The sequence below is a fragment of the Ranitomeya imitator genome, chromosome 3, assembly GCF_032444005.1.
Source record: "Ranitomeya imitator isolate aRanImi1 chromosome 3, aRanImi1.pri, whole genome shotgun sequence".
Lineage (NCBI taxonomy): Eukaryota > Metazoa > Chordata > Amphibia > Anura > Dendrobatidae > Ranitomeya > Ranitomeya imitator.
This window is the reverse complement of record NC_091284.1, coordinates 229,252,793-229,272,569: the sequence shown is the minus strand read 5'-3', so window position 1 is coordinate 229,272,569 and position 19,777 is coordinate 229,252,793. Positions and strand designations below refer to the sequence as shown.

At 45.2% G+C, this 19,777-nt stretch overlaps 1 protein-coding gene across 1 annotated transcript in view; it reads left to right on the top strand.

Annotated features, from left to right (window-relative positions):
- The first annotated feature begins 9,032 nt into the window (after positions 1 to 9,032).
- SLC45A3 (solute carrier family 45 member 3) overlaps positions 9,033 to 19,777 on the top strand; it is an 83,471-nt gene continuing 72,726 nt past the window's right edge. The window contains exon 1 of the mRNA XM_069756231.1: positions 9,033 to 9,136. The gene's annotated coding sequence lies outside the window, so the exon portion shown is untranslated. The remainder of the gene's footprint in view (positions 9,137 to 19,777) is intronic.

The following is a 19,777-nucleotide window of genomic DNA, read 5'->3' as shown; positions in this document are numbered from 1 at the left end:
GCTCGCCAGATCCTTACACCCCTTGTGAGACCATATGTTGGTGGAGCGCCCCCACGTCAGGGCAGCGGGGTACTCGGATCCGGGCCCTTCTGTAGTCAATGGGGATGTCACAGTGGCTAGACCCGGTCCGTGACCCTTTGAGGGGCGTCCAATAAAAGGACAACAGTTTATAGGATAATGTTCGTGATGCCACCTGTGGTATTCGGTCAGGGTGACTGACGCTGCTTAGGGGTCCACTGGGGTGATGTTATGGCAGCTAGATGGTATACCTTCCCACAGGTCAAGTATGTCCCCAGGGCTTCCCAGAGTGTAGATGGTGGATGGTGGATGATGTAAGGCGCAGGGAATAACGAGGACACAAGGTTGCAGTCTCTTTACCTTTACTGAAGGCTTCAGCATCCACAGTCCAGGGTAGGGACCACAGGGTAGGCAGAGTCCGGCCGGTCTGATGGCAAATCCAGAGTCCCCTTATCCAGGTGGAAATCAATAGCCTTCCCCTAGCGCACAGTAATACAGCAGGTCCCTACTTGCATAAGCTCCAATAAGGTCCTCACTGTTGTTACTCCTCTTACTGTTCCCCGTGGTTGGATAGAACAAAACACGTATGACCGGTGGCCTGAGGCTTTTTATAGGGACCCTAGAGAGGCCCCGGCCCCCACAAGTTGCCACCGTGCCTCCTGTGTAAATGGTCAGGCAGCTAACGTGGAATTAACAGTCCTGCCAGTCTCTGAAGTAACGGCATAGAGCTCTTTACTCCCTCGGTGTTCTGGCTACCGGTCCTGCACTTCAGAAGGAAGCAGCCTGCTTCTAGCTGGTTCCCCTCTGATATTTCACTCCTGTTGCTATGACTTCGTTGCTCACTCACTGCAACACACTTCCTTTCGTGTCTTTTCCTAGGATACTGCCGCATAGGATGCAGGCGCAGCTCCGTGTACCTTCGTCCTCCTCAGACCGCAGTCTAGATCTGACTGGAGATCTCTCCAGCCAGCTCGACCTGGAGACCTTTCCGTCTCGGTCCCCAGCCTGGAACTCTGACTCACTTTCCTCCAACTACCAGTTTTACCCAAGTGTGAGGAGTGGCCTGATAGAACCTTTGCTCCCCCTGGCGGACTGGAGTGTGAAGTGTATGTGGTGGTTGTGATACCTGGACAGAAGATCTCCTTCATTGCCTTCAGACATAACATCACTCTCTCTGGTGGAATAACATTACTGCAACGAACCAGGACTCTGGGGCGCTGCATTGGTGCGGTTGGCCCTGAGTTCCTCCTGATGCAGGACAATGCCAGACCTCATGTGGCTGGAGTATGTCATCAGTATGAAGGCTTTGAAGCTGTAGACTGGCCCACCCGTTCCCCAGATCTGAATCCGATTGAACACATCTGGAACATCATGTCTCGCACCAACCACCAACGTCACGTTGCATCACAGACTGTCCAGGAGTTGGCGGATGCTCTAGTCCAGGTCTGGGAGGAGATCCCTCAGGAAATCATCCGCCACCTCATCAGGAGCATGCACAGGCATTGTAGGGAGGTCATACAGGCACATGGAGGCCACACATACAACTGAACATCATTTCCTTGTCTTGAGGCATTTCCACTAAAGTTGGATCAGCCTGTAATTTGATTTTCCACTTTGATTTTGAGTATCATTCCAAATCCAGACCTCTATGGGATATTCATTTTGATTTACATTGATCATTTTTATGTTTTATTTTTCTCAACACATTCCACTATGTAATGAATAAAGATTTACAACTGGAATATTTCATTCAGTGATATCTATGAGGCGGCATTTTAGTGTTCCCTTTATTTTTTTTGAACAGTGTATATATATACCATATATACTCGAGTATAATGAGAATTATGAAAAGTCTTCTGCAATGAACAAAAAAAATAAGTCTACAATAACCCTAGTGGCTATTGTGAAAATTGTAAGAATTTATTTTTCCTTTTAATTCAGATTGCAATATAGTTTCAATAGTTTTAAAGTTGAATGTAGACTTAAAGAGAGTCTGTCAGCAGGTTTTTGCTACCTCAATCTACAAATAAGAACCAGAAAATCACAGTGTATGTGCAGCGCCCCAGAGACCTGGTCGTTGCAGTATGGCACTCTGCCACTAAGGGGAGTAGCGGTAAGTCTGATGGCACTAAGGAGTTCTCCTGACCAGGTATCACCAGAACACATTACACTTCACACTCCGGCCACTAGGGGGAGAAAAAGGCTTTATTTATTGGGCCACTCCTCACACTGGTAAAACTAGGAGCTGGGGAGGAAGTTAGTCAGAAGCTGACTGGGTTGGAACCAGGCAACATCCCGTGGCAGGGGGTGTTGCAGGGAGAAGGCACAGGGGGGCCCCTGTCGGGCGTGGGAACCTGGCAGGTGCCTAGCGAACAGAACAGAACGTAACGGAACCGCGCCTGCACACCCTGCGGCGGTATCCTAAGAAAGAGACACGAAGGGAAGGATATTGTGGAACCGTGTAAACAAGATCAAGCACAAAGGAGAGCCAGTAAGGGTATGTGTCCACGTTCAGGATTGCATCAGGATTTGGTCAGGATTTTTCATCAGTATTTGTAAGCCAAAACCAGGAGTGGAACAATTAGAGGAAAAGTATAATAGAAACATATGCTCCACTTTTGCATTTATCACCCACTCCTGGTTTTGGCTTACAAATACTGATGAAAAATCCTGACCAAATCCTGATGCAATTCTGAACATGGACACATACCCTAAGAGTCGTGCCGAGAGAGAGAGAGGCAACATCTTACTGAGGCGCGTATTCGGTGGCTGGAACACCGTAGGAGTAACTGACTTCAGGCCTTACTTCAAACTCTGCTGGACAGCTAGTCATAGGTTGGCTGTCTACCTTACTACACCTACGAAGACATAGGGGGCAACATTGGGAGAGGGGCGTCTCTAGGGTCCCAGAAGACCTCTAAGCCTTCCCGTCATACGGGTGGCGTCCTAGCCATAACATATCTGGGGGACGTTAGAAACTAGTAACATCTGGAACCAAAGAACGAGAGAGAGAGCTGTAGAGAACGAACGAACGAGAACAGCAGTTGTGAGGACTATTCCAAATGCTCAGCAGGATAGGACTACAACACAGAGGCGCTATTGGTAGACAACGATTTCCATCTGTGAAGGAAACTCTGGATGTGCCCATCGGACCGGCCGGTCTCTGAGAGCCCGGTTAAACGTACTCTGGATAGAGGATCCTGAAGTCTTCAGTAAAGAGGAAAAAGAGACTGCAACCTTGTGTCCTCATTATTGACTGCACCTCACACCATCGCCACCTACACCACTGGGAAGCCCTGGGGACATACTTCACCTGTGGGAAGTTACACCATCCGGCTGCCATTCCATCACCCCAGTGGACCCCATAGCAGCGTCGATCACCCTGACCGAACACCACAGGTGGCGTCACGAACCCCTGACAGACTGCTTAACTGCTTCCATTGGACGCCCCTTAGCAGGGTCGCAGACCGGGTCTAGCTACCGTGACAGCCTCAGAACCGAACCAGAGAGACCCGGTACCGAACCGCGTGGTCTTGTGTCTGGGGGCGATCCATATGATTTTTAAATAATTAAATTGCATTTTATTGCATGAAATAAGTATTTGATCACCTACCAACCAGCAGGAATTCTGGCTCTCACAGTCGCTCTCTGTCACTGGTGATGACTGGTTACAGTCAGATATGCCTGAATAACCTGTGTCAGTCGTTGTCCCTGCTATTTCCCCAGGACATTTCATAACTCTAACCTGTCCTTCAAACCACACATCCAAGCTCTTTCCACCTCCTGTCGCCTCCAGCTCAAAAATATCTCCAGGATCCGTCCTTTCCTCAACCCCCAATCTACTAAAATGCTTGTGCACGCCCTCATCATTTCCCGCCTTGACTACTGCAACATCCTTTTCTGTGGCCTCCCTGCTAACACCCTTGCACCTCTCCAGTCCATCCTTAACTCTGCTGCCCGACTAATCCATCTCTCTCCTCGCTACTCCTCCGCTTCCCCCCTCTGCAAATCTCTTCACTGGCTCCCATTCCCTCAGCGTATCCAGTTCAAATTGCTAATACTGACCTACAAAGCCATCCACAACCTGTCTCCTCCATATATCTCTGAACTAATCTCTCGATATCTTCCCTCACGTGACCTCCGGTCCTCCCAAGACCTCCTTCTCTCCTCCACACTTATTCGCTCCTCATCCAATCGCCTCCAAGACTTCTCCCGAATATCCCCCATCCTCTGGAACTCTCTGCCCCAACACGTCCGACTATCAACCACAGTCGGATCCTTCAGACGGAACCTGAAAACTCATCTCTTCAGGAAAGCCTACAGCCTGCACTGACACCGCTGCTGCCTCATCACCAACGAAGCTACCGCCTCACCAACATCGGAGCTACCGCCTCACCAACACCGGAGCTACCGCCTCACCAACACCGGAGCTCCTGCAACCCTCAACCTACTGTCTCCTTCCCCATAATCCTGTAGAATGTAAGCCCGCAAGGGCAGGGTCCTTGACCCTCTGTATCAGTCCGTCATTGTTAGTTTGTTTACTGTATGTGATATTTGTAACTTGTATGTAACCCCTTCTCATGTACAGCACCATGGAATCAATGGTGCTATATAAATAAATAATAATAATAATAATAATAACTCTAGGACGGATATATCACTCTCCGTGTCCTAAATATTTCTATAAAATATTCCTTAGTGACATATAATGACATAATTACGCTGCTATTCAAAGGGAACATTGAAGTAATTATATTAATTCTGGATTAAGGCACTTGTAATTTAATTTTAGAAAGTGGCTGGAATGTGCCGCCCATACCTGCGGACTATAACCCAATCACCAGGGAAAGCCTGTGTAGTGGCACAAGAGTGTAAACCAGTCAACAAATGGAAGTCATTGGGCAACAAGGGCTCTGCTTCTCCAATATAGAAAGGCTTTTCTATTACACGTCCATCCAACTTGTGAAAATGGACATACAGTGGATATACAAAGTCTACACACCCCTGCTAAAAAGCAAGGTTTTATTTATCATGATAGGGTGTATGCAAATCACATACTTGCGATCACGCACCCTCCTCTCCTAGCACCGGAGAATCCTCACAGTATGTATGGTTCGCATTGTGAACATTCACTAGTCTGCAGTCGCATAGAGTTTAAATTTAATTTTTCCAATTGAAAAAGTGAAAAATGAAAAAAACCATATTCAGTATCACTGCATCCGCAGCAGTCCATACTATAAAAATATGGAATTAATACACCCAAATTGGTAGAAGGCGTCAACCACAGCGTCTCCCAAAAAATGCAAAAAGCGATGAAAACCTTTGTATGTACCCCAAAATGGCGATAAAAATGATATCTCGCCATAGGAAAAAACACGCCATCTCACAAAACACGCTGTCTCACTGATGAAAACAAGAAAATCATGGATCACAGAAAATGGTGGCACAAAGACTTTTATTAAAAACTAGATGGTGGCCCGATTCTAACGTATCGGGTATTCTAGAATATGCATGTCCATGTAGTATATTACACAGCCCACGTAGTATATTACCCAGCCACGTAGTATATTGCCCAGTCACATAGTATATTGCCCAGCTACGTAGTATATTGCCCAGCCATGTAGTATATTGCCCAGCCACGTAGTATATTGCCCAGTCACGTAGTATATTGGCCAGCCACGTAGAATATATTGCCCAGCCACGTAGTATATTGCCCAGTCACGTAGTACATTGCCCAGCCACGTAGTATATTGCACAGCCCATGTAGTATATTGCCAAGCCACGGAGTATATTGCACAGCAACGTAGTATATTGCCCAGTCACGTAGTATATTGCCCAGTCACGTAGTATATTGCCCAGCCACGTAGTATATTGCCCAGCCACGTAGTATATTGCCCAGTGACGTAGTATATTGCCCAGTCATGTAGTATATTGCCCAGTCACCTAGTATATTGCACAGCCCACGTAGTATATTGCCCAGTGACGTAGTATATTGCCCAGTCATGTAGTACAGGTCCTTCTCAAAAAATTAGCATATAGTGTTAAATTTCATTATTTACCATAATGTAATGATTACAATTAAACTTTCATATATTATAGATTCATTATCCACCAACTGAAATTTGTCAGGTCTTTTATTATTTCAATACTGATGATTTTGGCATACAACTCCTGATAACCCAAAAAACCTGTCTCAATAAATTAGCATATTTCACCCATCCAATCAAATAAGTGTTTTTTAATAACAAACAAAAAAACCAACAAATAATAATGTTCAGTTATGCACTCAATACTTGGTCGGGAATCCTTTGGCAGAAATGACTGCTTCAATGCGGCGTGGCATGGAGGCAATCAGCCTGTGACACTGCTGAGATGTTATGGAGGCCCAGGATGCTTCAATAGCGGCCTTAAGCTCATCCAGAGTGTTGGGTCTTGCGTCTCTCAACTTTCTCTTCACAATATCCCACAGATTCTCTATGGGGTTCAGGTCAGGAGAGTTGGCAGGCCAATTGAGCACAGTAATACCATGGTCAGTAAACCATTTACCAGTGGTTTTGGCACTGTGAGCAGGTGCCAGGTCGTGCTGAAAAATGAAATCTTCATCTCCATAAAGCATTTCAGCCGATGGAAGCATGAAGTGCTCCAAAATCTCCTGATAGCTAGCTGCATTGACCCTGCCCTTGATGAAACACAGTGGACCAACACCATCACTGACTGTGGGTACTTGACACTGGACTTCAGGCATTTTGGCATTTCCTTCTCCCCAGTCTTCCTCCAGACTCTGGCACCTTGATTTCCGAATGACATGCAAAATTTGCTTTCATCAGAAAAAAGTACTTGGGACCACTTAGCAACAGTCCAGTGCTGCTTCTCTGTAGCCCAGGTCAGGCGCCTCTGCCGCTGTTTATGGTTCAAAAGTGGCTTTACCTAGGGAATGCGGCACCTGTAGCCCATTTCCTGCACACGCCTGTGCACGGTGGCTCTGGATGTTTCCACACCAGACTCAGTCCACTGCTTCCTCAGGTTCCCCAAGGTCTGGAATCGGTCCTTCTCCACAATCTTCCTCAGGGTCCGGTCTCCTCTTCTCGTTGTACAGCGTTTTCTGCCACATTGTTTCCTTCCAACAGACTTACCATTGAGGTGCCTGATACAGCACTCTGGGAACAGCCTATTTGTTGAGAAATTTCTTTCTGGGTCTTACCCTCTTGCTTGAGGGTGTCAATGATGGCCTTCTTGACATCTGTCAGGTCGCTAGTCTTACCCATGATGGGGGTTTTGAGTAATGAACCAGGCAGGGAGTTTATAAAAGCCTCAGGTATCTTTTGCATGTGTTTAGAGTTAATTAGTTGATTCAGAAGATTAGGGTAATAGGTCGTTTAGCGAACCTTTTCTTGATATGCTAATTTATTGAGACAGGTTTTTTGGGTTATCAGGAGTTGTATGCCAAAATTATTAGTATTAAAACAATAAAAGACCTGACAAATTTCAGTTGGTGGATAATGAATCTATAATATATGAAAGTTTAATTGTAATCATTACATTATGGTAAATAATGAAATTTAACACTATATGCTAATTTTTTGAGAAGGGCCTGTATATTGCCCAGTGACGTAGTATATTGCCCAGTCACGTAGTATATTGCCCAGTGACGTAGTAGATTGCCCAGTGACGTAGTATAGAGCACAGAGCCACGTAGTATATTGCACAGCGACGTAGTATACAGCACAGAGCCACATAGTATATTGCACAGCGACGTAGTATACAGCCCAGAGCCACGTAGTATATTGGCCAGTCACAGAGTATATTGCCCAGCCACGTATGTCACAGGTTAAAAAATAAAAAATAAACATATACTCACCTTCCGAGGGCCCCTTGTAGTTCGGTCACATGACCGTGATGTCATGGCAGGTCCTTCTTACGCAGGCGCGCATGACCTGTGATGACATCGCGGTCACATGACCGTGACGTCGTGGCAGGTCCTTCTCGCGCAGGGCCTGTGATAACGTCGCGGTCACATGACCGTGACATCATGAAAGGTCCTTCTCCCATACCATTCTTGGCATCGGAACCTGCCGCTTGCATGAAGCGGTCACCGGAGCGTCGCGAAAGGTGAGTATATAATGATTTTTTATTTTTTTTATATTATTTTTAACATTAAATGTTTTTACTATTGACGCTGCATAGGCAGCATCAATAGTAAAAACTTGGTCACACAGGGTTAATAGCGGCGGTAATGGAGTGAGTTACCCGCGGCATAACGCGGTCCGTTACCGCTGCCATTAACCCTGTGTGAGCGGTGACTGCGGGGAGTATGGAGCGGGCGCCGACTGCAGGGGAGGGACTAATCAGACTGTGGCCGTCGCTGATTGGTCGCGGCAGCCATAACAGGCAGCTGGCGAGACCAATCAGCGACTTGGATTCCATGACAGGCAGAGGCCGCGACCAATGAATATCCGTGACAGACAGAAAGACAGAAGTGACCCTTAGACAATTATATAGTCGATAAATTTGGAATTTTTTTTTTGACCACTAATATAAAAAAAACTATACATTTGGTATCGGGATAATCGGACTGACCCAGAAACCTATATCACCAGGTCATCGCTACCGCACAATGAACTCTGTAAAAAGGAACCTCAAAAAACCAATGGAGGAATTGCATTTTTTTTAACATTCCATCTTTCAACATATTATATTGTAAAATGGATAACTCTGAAAGTGAAGAAGAGGGATCAAAGTGCAAAAATGAGTCCTGCAGGGGTTAAAGCTCCTTTTCTGACCATTATTCTGGACAGTTCCAGGTGGCAGAGACTGGCAGCCCTGGATACAGAGAAGGCCACTCTCCGTGTTGTGCTGTGATGAGGTGGTCCCCGATTCCCCAGGACCACGCAGGACTCTGCTCTGCCTCTGAAGTGACAGCCCCGAAGTGACGGTCACGATCCTGTGTCACACCTCCTCCCACACAGGTCTCTGTAGTCTACCCTCCCTGCTTGGCACTGCGCATGCGCCGCACTCTGAGATTTAAAAGTGCAGCAGAGTTGGGCAGAGAAGGTGCAGAGCTGTCCCCAGGACACGCACGGGGGGCGCAGGTGCAGCCGAGGGGGCGGCCGTCAGCCAGGTGAGACATTTCATTGTAGAGTGCGCCATTCTCTGTGCCAGCCCCTCTATTGAAGTCCTGAGACCCCCAACCCGCGGCAGAGGTGTCCTGTCACATCCCCCATCCTCCCCATCACTGCTCTGTGTGACTGGAGCACCTTCACTGCTCAGCATGGTGATGTTTCCATGTGGCAGCCCCCCAGTGCCCACCCCGTATTTTCTATTTCCCTCTATTCCTATTTTTGCTCCGTTTTCCCTCTCATCTTCCGGATAAGAATTGTGACTCACATCAGATGAATACTTAGGATGCGATTTTGTCATTTTTTTTCCACCTCCTGAAACTGAACTTCCCTGTTCCCAAATTAACTCTTCCCTGTCACTGACCTCTTTCTAAGCGCATGTTAAACTGAAATATTAAATATTTATGGTTTTTTGTTTCCATATAATCTTATTGTATCAGAAATTTTAAAGAATGGATCGGATATGATTTTTTCTCACCTTTTTATTTCATTTTACCTGTGCTCCCATTTTTTGTATACGGGAAATATATGTATTTTTTGTTGTAGGGGACAGAGTTACAATTTGGTTTGGTCTAGTGGTATCGTATTTTTACTTTGTTTAATTTATTTAGGAATTTATGTAAATTTTTTATTGCACACTTACCCAGCTTTGGGGGCATTTTAGCAGATTTTTTTTGTATTGCCAATTTTTCCTATAACTGGGTATCAGAAGTAATTCATCCTCGCGGTTGCTCCGTCCTCTTCCTCCATCCCGTGGGGAGTCGTGTCGCCCCCTGATCTGTGTATATGGTGCTCATTATCAGAAAGGCATAGAAAGTAATAAGTGGCTCCTCCATTTCTCCCAGTAGCTCTCCATCCCTGCAGGTGGGGACCCACCTAGGACACTCGGAAGTGTCATTCATGGACCTGCCAGAAGTTATAAGACATTCCAGAAGTAGTTAAAGTGTAGGTCATCAATAGATTAATGGGGTGTCCAGCCCCTGGCACCCCCAACAATCAGCTGGTGCAGACCAGATGTAATCAGGACAGTGTTCACTGGGTAGTGGCCATTACAAAGAACGGTGGCTCAGCTACTGTTCAGTTGAATAGGAGATAAATTGCAGTTCTCGGCAGGGACCAATACTCATTCCACGTTATTTCTTTTTCCTGAGACCTCAGATGCTTTGTGAAAGAATAATGTAGCTTGGTGGAAACCTGACTCACCCATTATAAGGTGCAGACGACTATAATAATCGGAGGAGTGCTATCCATCGTTCTGATGGCTAGCTCCATCCCCATGTTATTGTTTGGGGCCCAGCACATGTCTAATTTGTTTCCAGTGCCAGTCCTGGAAAAAAAAAATCACTGCGTGCTTGAGATGGATTTGATATTCGGATCACACTGAGTGTGTAGAAAACATCGGACTGCACTCGGATAACATCTGAGTGCAGTCTGATTTCCGCAGACTGACAGAATGGAGAAGATGGAGATTTAGATTTTTTTTTCTCCATCTTCTCCCTGTTGGAGAGACTCGGATCACACTATGCTTAAACTCGGATCTGATTAGCATAATTGACCAAATTTTCTCGGATGAGAAAAATTACTGTCATCTGCACTTAGCCTAAGTCAGTGGAATAAAAGGGGGAAAAAAATCAAACTAGAAGTGTTATTTTGGAGAACACAGCAGGTGTACGGCCATAATTGTAGCTCAAGAGGGGTTGTTGCAATACTACTCGAATCCTGAATGTCAAGGATGACTAAATATGTAGTGATACTGCAGTAAGGGTGCATTTCTGCTTTAAGAGGCATTTTCCCAACAGTTGGAGCACTAATTACCATAATGGGGAACTCTATTATTTCATTATTTTCCATTATTTTGATGACCACTGCGATGGAAGGAAAATCAATGGAATAAACATTAAAGGGGTTAAAGGCTGACATTGCCTTAAACAAATCATTCCCTTGCTACCATTCCAAACACTTTTCAGGTCTCCCACTGGCCTCTACTTCTTATTCCCTCTCGACACAGAGAATATGATTGCAGAGCCAATGATTGGCTGCAGCGGTCAGCCACTACACCACTGATTGGCTGCGGCAGTCCCTCCATTATCGTTGCTGCATAAAGTATATAACCTGGTGGGAGACTGATAACATCGGGACAGCAGCAGGGGGATGTTGAGGGGAGTATTGCCTCATTTATATATTTATTTATAGTGGCTTATTTTTTATTTATGCATAACAATAAAGGTCCCTTATTTTTTAACCCAATCTGAACCTTTGGGGAAAAAAAAAAGTTTTACCTGCCAGAAAAGAAACTAGTGTTTTGTTGTGTTGCACGTCATACCGTGCATAGATCCCTAATGCCTGGCATTGTAACTTGTAGATCAAATATCCTGTAATTCTAACTATATACCGGTAGCTAATGAATACTTCACAAGCTCGCTGTATAGTCCTTTCACTTCTTATCTCAAAGGAAATCACAATTCCTGCAGTGCGTGAAAGGCGTAATAAACAGCACATCCTTTATATTTGCATATGTGTTGCTACCTATGGAAACAGACTGGCGACCCTTGTGTCCTATTAGATGCCATCTTACTACACTCGTGAAATTGCTGCAGGCTTGTAGCGCAGATACGTCGGCTGGCAAGTAGCGATAACAGCCATGTTGCATGAAGGTGGGGTTCCTGGCTGGGGGGTGGACTTGTCCTGTGATGGCGCTATGCCCTTGCAGGCTGCATGTAGCTGATGATGTTAGTTGGCCAAGAACTGAGGTTTGACAGTTCAATGAGGGAGACGTCCAGTCAAAAATAGACCTTTTAACTCAACAATATCTTGATGGCGAATATACACAGTAAATAGCGAACACAAAACTTGATGAGCGAATACAGATAATCTTCACACACACTTTCAATTCCTTCTTCTTTACTCGCGTTTCCTCTATCTTCAATGTTCCTCTCTAAGTCACCACAACCCAGCTCAGTACTACAGTCCAGTTTGTAGAGTTCTATGTTTATTTATTTTTCTCACTTATATAACGCCATTAGTTTCACAGCGCTTTATAGACATTATCGGCACTGTCCCCATTGGGGCTCCCAATGTTCCATGTCTTCTTCCCCTCTAGGGAACTATATTGCCAGTATGGCCAGTACTTATATCTTTTGTCTCTGAACTCCCTCCCAGGGCACTGTCTTCATCTTATGTACTCTGCCCCATTTAGGTCTGTTACCTCTGTGAATTATAAACTATAGGCGGTACTGTTAGGTCTCCTGACTCTGGACGCGTCTCTGATCGATCACCCTGTTCCTTCAGTGACTTCCTTCTACTTCTCTGTTCAGATTCTTGCTATCCTGTGTCTCCTCTCCCCTTAGGGACACCCACGTCATTCAGCACTGTTCAAGATAGATCTTAGGTCCCTTCTCTACCCACACTAGACCCTTTCTGCTGTTCTGAGAAGAAACTGTCTCTCTCCCTTCAGCGTAGCCCCTCCCACTCTGGGCTAGTCCCAACCATTAACTCTCCCTGCTGTCAAACTACACACATCATTAACTCCATTAACATATAGCACAATTCACATTACACATCATAACATCACTTGTACTTCAAGGGGGGAGATGTGGGCAATATGTGCATCTCATTACACAGACATGTCTTTTAAAATTACAATGATTATATCGATGTTGCTTTACTAATCAAGCATTATCATATGAAAATGCAGTGACCTCTGTAGCTTACCTCATCAATGCTGTCACGATTCACACCGTGACTGTCACCCCTACGTCACGGATCGGGGTGACTTTAGGCCAACAGACAGCTATCACATATGCAGGGGGGCTTATCTTAGTTATCCCTCCACTGCTACAATGTGATGAAAACACACACAAGGTTATTGGCCTATCAGTTTACAGCAGGGGCTTATTTTAGTTATCCCACTGCTCTACAATATACCTTGAACTGCAGGGATTTATGTATATCCCGCTGTACAGTTCCGCTTGAGAACGTGCAGCTCTCTGGCGCCCCCCTTACCCTCAGGTCACACTAGGTACTGCACCTAGGGTAATTAGTCGCCAGAAAGGCTGCCTGCTATGTACTGGCTATTGGGCACCCTGCAGCGAGGCGATATAACTACTCCCACTCAGGCAGGAACAATAATTATCAACGCCGCCGTCACTACAATGACTCCCACAGGCACAGAACAAGGTATGCCGCCACCAACTTCGATTAACGGGCCGAAGCTAACCCAAAACAGTAGCGTAATTCCCTTCAGAAGACTTAGGGTACGTTTTAGAGCAGGAGAACGAAAACTAGTAATTTAAATATTTTACTCCGAAAGATTAGGCAGTGTTTATAAAAATATTACAAGGATGTTACAATAAGAGACAATTGAAAGTATGTGCAAAGTAATTATAAAATAACAGGGATTAAATGAGAAATTAACACTTACATGTGTTCAGATAATTTCAGGCAAAACCAGGCTAGTGGGCGGAGATCCAAATATCCCAGTTCATCAGGGCTGGCAGTAAGAGCTCCTCAGGTAAGACTGAAGGCTGGGTGAAGGGTAGTGACTTATACCTGGTCAGCTGTGACATCACTAAAAAGGGCTGATTCACCTAGACTGTCCCCTTTCCTCAGACTACAACTTTTAACAGCAATTCTTATAATTCTTGTATTTTCGCTCCCGAACATGTCAGAATCACAGCACACCTGTCATTCATCTTCTTTTACAATTGGCTTTCTATTGGTACCAAATTTGAGCTAGTTGGGACACACAGTTACGGAGAAATCCGTACTTTGTACCTGTTGGGATTAGAGGCTCGCGCTTACAGTGTTTGGCAGATCTACCGATGGAAGTTAGCAATATGTACTTATTATTTTTCTAGCCCAAATCGGTGGCCCAATATCTTACTATAACAGAACAAAGAACCGCATGTCTTGAGAGAGCTATCAGACCAGTTTTAGCTGGTACAATTGTCTATTGCAGCTACAGCGGTCGTAAAAAATTCTTTTGGTAGTAGGGAATGAGTAAGTTGCCCAGAACCTGGAATTTGCAGCTACAAGCAATAAAACCTCTTCTACACACACATTTCAGCAAGCAGAAACACAGAGAGAAGGGGGGGGGGTTAAGCCCAGAGCATGGGTGCTAACAGGCAAAGCTACAAGATCATATTACATTTCATACATTATCGTGACAAATGCATTCCACTGCTTATCTCACATCTTATATCATTGTCCAGGGTCACATCCACAGATCTGCAGAGTTCACAGCAGTACTTGCTTACTTTCAGTGCCAAGCTTTGACATGCTGCTTATTTTAAAAGCAATTGGCCTCCTGTTTTTGCTATGTTATCCGAGAAATACATGATGTACAGTGGGGAAAAAAGTATTTAGTCAGCGACCAATTGTGCAAATTCTCCCACTTAAAAAGATGAGAGAGGCCTGTAATTGACATCATAGGTAGACCACAACTATGAGAGTCAAAATTGAGAAAACAAATCCGGAAAATCACCTTGTCTGATTTGGCAAGATTTATTTTGCAAATTATGGTGGAAAATAAGTATTAGGTCATTAACAAAAGTTCATTTCAATATTTTGTTTTATATCCTTTGTTGGCAATGACAGAGGTCAAACGTTTTCTGTAAGTCTTCACAAGGTTGGTACACACTGCTGACGGTATGTTGGCCCATTCCCATCCATGCAGATCTCCTCTAGAGCAGTGATGTTTTGGGTCTGTCGCTGGGCAACATGGACTTTCAACTCCATCCAAAGGTTTTCTATGGGGTTGAGATCAGCTCTGAGAGAGGGTCGTGAGCCATATTTAGCTCTGAGAGAGGGTCGTCAGCCTCATAAAGCTCTGAGAGAGGGTCGTGAGCCTCATAAAGCTCTGAGAGAGGGTCGTGAGCCATGTTGAGCTCTGAGAGAGGGTCGTGAGCCACATTCAGCTCTGAGAGAGGGTCATGAGCAGCATTCATCTTTGAGAGACGGTCGTGAGCCACATTCAGCTCTGAGAGAGGGTTGTGACTCACAGTCAGGTCTGAGAGAGGGTCGGGAGTCGCATTCAGCTCTGAGAGAAGGAAGTGAGCCACATTCAGCTCTGAGAGAGGTTCATGAGCCACTTTCATCTTTGAGAGAGGGTCGTGATCCACATTCAGCTCTGAGAGAGGGTTGTGAGCCACATACAGCTTTGAGAGAGGGTCGTGAGCCACATTCAGCTCTGAGAGGGGGTTGTGACTCACTTTCAGCTTTGAGATAGGGTCGTGAGCCGCATTCAGCTCCGAGAGAGGGTCTTGAGCCACATTCAGCTCTCAGAGAGGGTTGTGAGCCACATACACCTTTGAGAAAGAGTCGCGAGCCACATTCAGCTCTGAGAGAGGGTCGCGAGCCACATTCAGCTCTGAGAGAGAGCCATTGCCACATTCCGCTCTGAGAGAGGGGCGTGAGCCACATTCATCTTTGAGAGAGAGTCGTGAGCCAGATTCAGCTCTGAGAGAGGGTCGTGAGTCACATTCAGCTCCTAGAGAGGGCCATGAGCCACATTCAGCTCTGAGAGAGGGTCGTGACTCACGTTCAGCTCTGAAAGAGGGTCTTGAGCCACATTCACCTCTAAGAGAGGGTTGTGAGCCGCATTCCGCTCTGAGATAGGGTTGTGAGCCATATTCAGCTCTGAAAGAGGGTTGTGAGTCACATAAAGCTCTGAGAGAGAGTCGTGAGCCACATTCAGTTCTGAGAGTGGTTCATGAGCCACATTTTTCTTTGAGAGGGTCGTGATCCACATTGAGCTCTGAGAGAGTGTTGTGAGCCACATACAGCTTCGAGAGAGGGTCGTGAGCCAGATTCAGCTCTGAGAGAGCGTCGTGAGTCACATTCAGCTCTTAGAGAGGGTCGTGACTCACATTAAGCTCTGAGAGAGGGTAGTGACTCACATCCAGCTCTGAGAGAGGGTCTTAAGCCACATTCAGCTCTGAGAGAGGGTTGTGAGCTGCATTCCGCTCTGAGAGAGGGTCGTGAGCCACATTCAGCTCAGAGAGGGTTGTGAGCCGCATTCTGCTCTGAGAGAGGGTTGTGAGCCGCATTCCACTCTGAGACAGGGTTGTGAGCCTCATTCAGCTCTGAGAGAGGGTCGTGAGCCACATTTAGCTCTGAGAGAGGGTCATGAACTGCATTCAGCTCTGAGAGAGGGTCATGTGCCGCATTCTGCTCAGAGAGAGGGTCCTAAGCCACATTCAGCTCTGAGAGTGGGTCGTGAACCATATTCAGCTCTGAGAGAGAGTCCTGAGCCACATTCAGCTCTGAGAGAGGGCCGTGAACCACATTCAGCTCTGAGAGAGGGTCCTAAGCCACATTCAGCTCTGAGAGAGGGTCCTAATCCACATTCCGCTCTGAGAGAGGGTCGTGAACCACATTCAGCTCTGAGAGAGGGTTGTGAACCACATTCAGCTCTGAGAGAGGGCCGTGAACCACATTCAGCTCTGAGAGAGGGTCCTGAGCCACATTCAGCTCTGAGAGAGGGTCGTGAACCACATTCAGCTCTGAGAGAGGGTTGTGAGCCGCATTCCGCTCTGAGAGAGGGTCGTGAGCCACATTTAGCTCGAAGAGAGGGTCAGAAACTGCATTCTGCTCTGAGAGAGGGTCATGAGCCACATTCAGCTCCGAGAGAGGGTCCTTAGCCACATTCAGCTCTGAGAGAGGGTCCTAAGCCACATTCAGCTCCGAGACAGATTCCTGAGCCACATTCAGCTCTGAGAGAGGGTTGTGAACCACATTCAGCTCTGAGAGAGGTTCCTGAGGCACATTCTGCTCTGAGAGATGGTCCTAAGCCACATTTAGCTCTGAGAGAGGGTCGTGAACCACATTCAGCTCTGAGAAAGGGTTGTGAGCCCCATTCAGTTTCCGCCCCACCTCACAGCAATGGCAGCCGAAGAAGTATACCAAAATTTAGAGGTTCCCACAATACCCTATTTACTATTCTCCCATCAATCAGTCCCACCACACCGTATCATACAGCTTCAAGCACCTCCTCTGACAGAATAAGACCAGAATATGTGCGTCCAGATCTGCTCTTCGGTGTAGGGCTACTCACGATATTCATCATTTTGAGATGTGCTCTTCATACCTGTTTGCTAGACCTGGAGCTATTGCACCAAGCAGGCAGACAGACGCAAGCCACAATTCATGGGACCGTTTGGGACCCCTGCACTAGATAATACCTGTTATGTGAAACTAAGGAATAAACTCCTTGTTGAGTGATGCGTGACGCATGAAGGGATAAAGTGCATATTCCATCTGATGCTGTAACGTAAGGAGAAGAATGAAATACTATCAGTTAAAAAAAGGAACTTGTGTTTATGAAATCAATAAAATGTGGCATGTGAAATTCTGCCTCTTATCTACAGATATTACAATTTGTGACATCACTGAAAAGGGAGAATGTAATGTTATTGGTGGACAACTGTACTCACCCTACTTGCTAGTTATAAATGTCAGGGGACAGGGTTTTCTTTCACGGCAAGGACCATGTGTTATTTGGTACATGTACAGTTAGGTCCATATATATTTGGACAGAGACAACATTTTTCTAATTTTGGTTATAGACATTACCACAATGAATTTTAAACAAAACAATTCAGATGCAGTTGAAGTACAGACTTTTAGCTTTCATTTGAGGGTATCCACATTAAAATTGGATGAAGGGTTTAGGAGTTTCAGCTCCTTAACACGTGCCACCCTGTTTTTAAAGGGACCAAAAGTAATTGGACAATTGACTCCAAGGCTATTTTATGGACAGGTGTGGGCAATCCCTTCGTTATGTCATTCTCAATTAAGCAGATAAAAGGCCTGGAGTTGATTTGAGGTGTGGTGCTTGCATTTGGAAGGTTTTGCTGTGAAGTAAACATGAGGTCAAAGGAGCTCTCCGTATAGGTGAAACAAGCCATCCTTAAGCTGCGAAAACAGAAAAAACCCATCCGAGAAATTGCTACAATATTAGGAGTGGAAAAATCTACAATTTGGTACATCCTGAAAAAGAAAGAAAGCACTGGAGAACTCATCAATGCAAAAAGACCTGAGCGCCCACGGAAGACAACAGTGGTGGATGATCGCAGAATAATCTCCATGGTGAAGAGAAACCCCTTCACAACAGCCAACCAAGTGAACAACACTCTCCAGGAGGTCGGCGTATCAATATCCAAATCTACAATAAAGAGAAGACTGCATGAAAGTAAATACAGATGGTTCACTGCACAGTGCAAGCCACTCATAAGCATCAAGAATAAAAACTCTAGACTGGACTTTGCTAAAAAACATCTAAGAAAGCCAGCACAGTTCTGGAAGAACATTCTTTGGACAGATGAAACCAAGGTCAACCTCTACCACAATGGTGGAAAGAGAAAAGTATGGCGAAGGCGTGGTACAGCTCATGATCCAAAGCATACCACATCATCTGTAAAACACGGTGGAGGCAGTATGATGGCTTGGGCATGCATGGCTGCCAGTGGCACTGGGTCACTAGTGTTTATTGATGATGTGACACAGGACAGAAGCAGCCGAATTAATTCTGAGATATTCAGAAACATACTGTGTGCTGAGATCCAGCCAAATGCAGCCAAACTGATTGGTCATCGTTTCCTACTACAGATGGACAATTACCCAAAACATAAAGCCAAAGCAACCCAGGAGTTTATTAAAGCAAAGAAGTGGAATATTCTTGAATGGCCAAGTCAGTCATCTGATCTCAACCCAATTGAGCTTGCATTTCACTTGTTAAAGACTAAACTTCAGACAGAAAGTCCCACAAACAAACAGCAACTGCAAACCACCGCAGTGAAGGCCTGGCAGAGCATCAAACAGGAGGAATCACATCGTCTGGTGATGTCCATGAGTTCAAGACTTCGGGCAGTCATTGCCAACAAAGGGTTTTCAACCAAGTACTAAAAATGAACATTTTATTTAAAATTATTGAATCTGTCCAATTACTTTTGGTCCCTTTAAAAACAGGGGTGGCACATGTTAAGGAGCTGAAACTCCTAAACCCTTGATCCAATTTTAATGTGGATACCCTCAAATGAAAGATGAAAGTCTGTACTTCAACTGCATCTGAATTGTTTTGTTTAAAATTCATTGTGTTAATGTCTATAACCAAAATTAGAAAAATGTTGTCTCTGTCCAAATATATATGGACCTAACTGTATAACCTTGAGAGAAAGGTGGAAGACATCAAACATCTCCAACCAGAGCCGAGAATAGAAATGTAATGCTTGATGTCTACAGAGTAATCGTCATTTTAATTTGTATTTCATAAATCAGTAGTAAACATGAAAATAAGTAACTTTATACTATATCTTATTAGAGAAATCTGCTTCTTTCTCTGCCAGAATTGATCGGTCATTATCAAAATGCTCAATTCTGAGGTTAACTCTGTATTCAATAAAGACAGACTTTTCCATTATGTAGATAGGAGATGGCAGTTGGTGCTGATAAGATTCTGTGTAGATGGAAGGAGGGAGTAGATACAGACAGAGGTCCTCCTCCCCCTTCTATCTGTATAGAATCTTATCAGCACCAGCTGCCATCTCTTATCTCAGTAATGGGAGAGTCCTTCTTCACTGAATACAGATTTTACCTCAAAATTGAGAATTTTTTATAATGACTGATTCTGGCAGAGAAATAAGCAA